Source organism: Callorhinus ursinus, unplaced genomic scaffold (genome assembly GCF_003265705.2).
Source record: "Callorhinus ursinus isolate GAN/ISIS: 27379988/994484 unplaced genomic scaffold, GSC_fseal_2.0 scaffold43, whole genome shotgun sequence".
NCBI lineage: Eukaryota > Metazoa > Chordata > Mammalia > Carnivora > Otariidae > Callorhinus > Callorhinus ursinus.
The window spans coordinates 4,535,654-4,539,639 of NW_027397105.1; the positions used below are offsets into that span (position 1 = coordinate 4,535,654).

Sequence of the window (3,986 nt, forward strand, 5' to 3'; positions counted from 1 at the left end):
TGCCAGAGGATGCTCAGCTCACCTTTGAGCTCTTGCTTGTCACCCATCCCTTTACATGGAGGATCAAGACATTATCTCCAGAGAGGGGGATGGCAAGCTAGGGGGCCACTGGGGCCTTGGGGAGAGAATCTCGCTTGGCACAAGGAACGGGGTGCAGTCACAGGGACTGAAGGTTCTGGGTGCAGCGCCGGATCTGACTCTGCCTGACCCCCCGTCAGGGAGCAGAACAGCGAGGAGGGGAGGGAAGCTCCTTCCCAAAACGATCTGGAGGAGAAAAGCAAGCTCCCGGCACACCAGAGCTGCGGACAACGGCTGCCCTTTGATTCCCTGTCCTGTGCCAGGCACTGTGCCTGCTCAGCCCGTGCCCTCTACGGATTTCCAACAGGTAAAAAGGAAACTAAGGACCGAGCGCTAAGTTCCCTGTCAGGGGACGTGCAGGTGCCCCGGGGAGGGGCAGGCCCCCAGCTTCTGGGCTTCTGGGGTTCCCCCTCATCTCCCACCCTGGTTGCTAAATACTTCTCCATTCCGTTCCGCCCTCAGCACACCCCACCCCCACCCTCACGGGGCAGCCGGAGGCGTCATCCTAAATCAGGGTTTTCTTAACCTTTTTCCATTACCCCCTCCCCCACCCATGAAATGTTACTATCACAGGCATTATATATCCCTGCACTTGATACATAAAAAAAGGGTGAGAGTCTTCCAGCTCCCAAGACCCAACTTTCGCAGAATCGCCCCCGTTGAGAATGTACTTCCTAAAAGAAGAAGTCCATTTGCCACTGACTGGAGGTATAATCGTCCTTGGCTATGAGCTAATGCACCTTCCTGTAAGACCGGGAAATCTTTTCTGGGATTAGAGCCCTTTCGCCTGGTGCTGGTACCTTAAGGCACAGATGAAGGCGTGCATAAGGCCGTGGTTCTACCAGGCACCTGTTGCTCCATAACGATTCCTCTGAAACTAAGCGACTCAAGACACACATTACCTTTTAGTTTCTGTGGGTGAGGAGTCCCGGCAGGGCGTAGCTGTGTGGTCCTCCGGCTCAGGGCGTCCGACAGGCTTTAACCGAGATGTTGGCCCGGGCTGGAGTCAGCTGAGGCTCAGGTGGGGAAGGATGGTTTCCAAGCTCATTCATTGATCCCTGGCAGGAGTGAGTTCTTTATAGGCTATTGGACCAAGGACCTCAGTTCCTTGATGGTTACCGTCGGGAGGCCCCCTGTGGTTCCTTGCTTCATGGACCCTTCCACGGGGCAGCTTGGAACAGGGAAGCTTCCTTCCTCAGAGAGGGACAGGGAGAAGGAAAGGGCGGGAGGAAGAAAGGGAGAGGTACTATGTGAGCAGGACAGAAGTCACATCCTTTGTGACCTAATCTCAGGAGTGACTTCCCATCACCTTTGCCAGGCTCTGTTCCCTGGGTGGGTACCGGGAAGCAGGCTCTTTGGGAACCAATTTGGAAGCTGCCTACTGCAGTGGGCAAGCTAAAATCAGGGAACAGAGGGGTCACGACAGTTGGGCCGTAGATGGTCTAGGTAGGGTAGATGCTCGGCCATCAGGCCAGCAGCTGGGGACCTGTCACGAAGGCAATGCCATGGGCCAGACGCAGGAGGGTGCTGCAAAATCAGGCAGCTGGGGGAGTCAGGTGTTGCATCAAGTAAGAAAGGATGCCCCGGACCCTGAAAGTCTCCCTGCTCAAGCAGCCCAGGCTGCAGAGATGTCAGGACAGTGGGAAAAATCTTAAAACTTGGTAATGTCACTCTGAGCCAGGAAGCCTCTTACACACTGTCTCCCTGATAAAGATTGATCCCAGATCCTGGTGAGTCCAGAGCTTGAAGGTGGGAGCAGTGAACCTTTTTAGGAAGGGCCCTTGAGTGGGACAGTGTGGTGGCAGAGCTCAGAGCGGATGGGGAAGCAGCACGGGGAAGGTTCTGGAACCAGGCAGGTGGGCTTAGAGCCCCAGCCCAGCCATTTGTCAGTTGTGGGACTTTGGGCGAGTTAATTGACCTCAAACCTGAGTTTCCTCTTCTCTAGGATGATACTTAACCCACGGTAAGGCTGAGAAAATGAGATGAGATGCTAGAAGCCCCCCACCCCCGTATAGTATCTGCTGAAGAGCAAACAGTAAATGTTTATTATTGTTATTATTATATAAAGGTAATATATTTAGGAAGGGAAATGAGTCCAATTCTTAAAATCAAAACAACAGCAATTTAAAAAGCCTAATCTCTGGTGGAGAAGATGAGATCTAAACCAGTTTCACATTTACTAATAAAGGGTGGCAGGCAGTGGTCCCATGGCCATTTCAGGCCAGGCATTGCGGTAGGTGCCTTATAAAGCTACCTTCATGCCATCCTCCCAACCCAGATAAGTGAATAAATGATAGGAGTTATTTTTCCCACTTCACAGATGAAGCCACAGAGCTTCAGAAAGGTCAAGTATATTGCTAAATGTCATGCAGTGAACAAGAGTCGGAATCAGGAATTGAACACAAACCCTTTGGGGTCTGAGACCAAGACTTTGTGAAGACCATGGATCCTATTCTACCTGAGAAACCTGGTTGAGTGGAGAAGTTAACCAGAGCCTACCTAGCATACTCTTAGTACAAGGAGGAACTGGTGGGTGAGTCCAAATTGTAGAAGATATGACAAGACCCCACTCCCAAGGTCAGGGGAAGGATGTTTCCGCCCAGGAACTTTTGGGGAAGGAGGCATTTCTCCTTTGGGAATCAGACTCAGAATCCAAGATAGTAGAGAACCATGGTCAACCTTATTAATTTGTTGCCACTGGGATCTCCCCTGGGAAGGAATGCCTCCTCCTGTAATCCATATTTACCTAGGACAGATTTAAATTGACGTTTGGTCTCCAGAAGGTTTCTGGGCTTCCTGGGAGGTTTTCATTAAGGATGGGAGAGTCTGGGGTGCCTGTGTGGCTCCATCAGTTAAGCATCTGCCTTCGGCTCGGGTCATGATCCCAGGGTCCTGGGATCGAGCCCCGCATCAGGCTCCCCACTCAGCGGGGAGTCTGCTTCTCTCTCTCCCTCTGCCTACTTGTGTTTTCTCTCTCTCTCTATGTCAAATAAATAGATAAAATCTTAAAAAAAATGGGAGAATCTCTAACACTATTTTTCAGATACCCAGATACCCACAGCTCCATGAGAACTCCTGTGGATGAGTATGCGCCAGAGGTCAATGTCCGTTGTGGATACAAGAGTTGAGGTTCTTAGTTGCCGAAAAGTTTAAGCAGAAAGAGATTTCCTCCAGGGTACTGTGCCATTTGCAACATGTCCAAGAAGGCTGGAGAACCCCGCACGGGTATCACACAGCCAGGAACCATGCATCCGATGACCACACCACAGGACTTTCCTATTTTAGATTCTGCATTAAAGGTGTCTGGGATCTGCGTCAAAATAATATGGGGAGGGGAGAGCATGTGGGGGTGTAGGTGAAAAGAAACTGGCTTCAAGTTAATAAGTGTTGAAGCTGGAGCTGGTAAATGAGAGGTTTTTGTTTTTGTTTTTTTACTAGTCTATTTTAAAAAACAGATTTTAAAAAAAAGATTTTATTTTTTAAGTAATCTCTACCCCCAACGTGGGGCTCGAACTCACAACCCCAAGATCCAGAGTCACGTGCTCTACCAACTGAGCCAGCCAGGTGCCCCTAAAAAAACAGATTTATTGAGATATCATTATATACCATCAAATCCACCCATTTAAAGTGTACAATCCAATGAATTTTAGTCTATTTACAGAGGTGAGTGACCATCACCACCATCTAAATTTAGGGTATTTTTTTAAAGATTTTATTTATTTATTTGAGAGAGAGAATGAGAGAGAGAGAGCACATGAGAGGGGGTAGGGTCAGAGGGAGAAGCAGACTCCCTGCTGAGCAGGGAGCCCAATGTGGGACTCTGGGATCATGACCTGAGCCAAAGGCAGGCACCCAACCGAGCCACCCAGGTGCCCTAGAAGGTTTTTATCCCCCAAAGAAAATCTGTC

At 49.8% G+C, this 3,986-nt stretch overlaps 1 non-coding gene across 1 annotated transcript; it reads right to left on the minus strand.

Moving 5' to 3' along the window:
- Positions 1-3,571: 3,571 nt before the first annotated feature.
- TRNAQ-CUG (transfer RNA glutamine (anticodon CUG)) lies at positions 3,572-3,644 on the minus strand. The gene has a single exon. It is a non-coding gene; the product is annotated as a tRNA-Gln (tRNA).
- Positions 3,645-3,986: the final 342 nt, after the last annotated feature.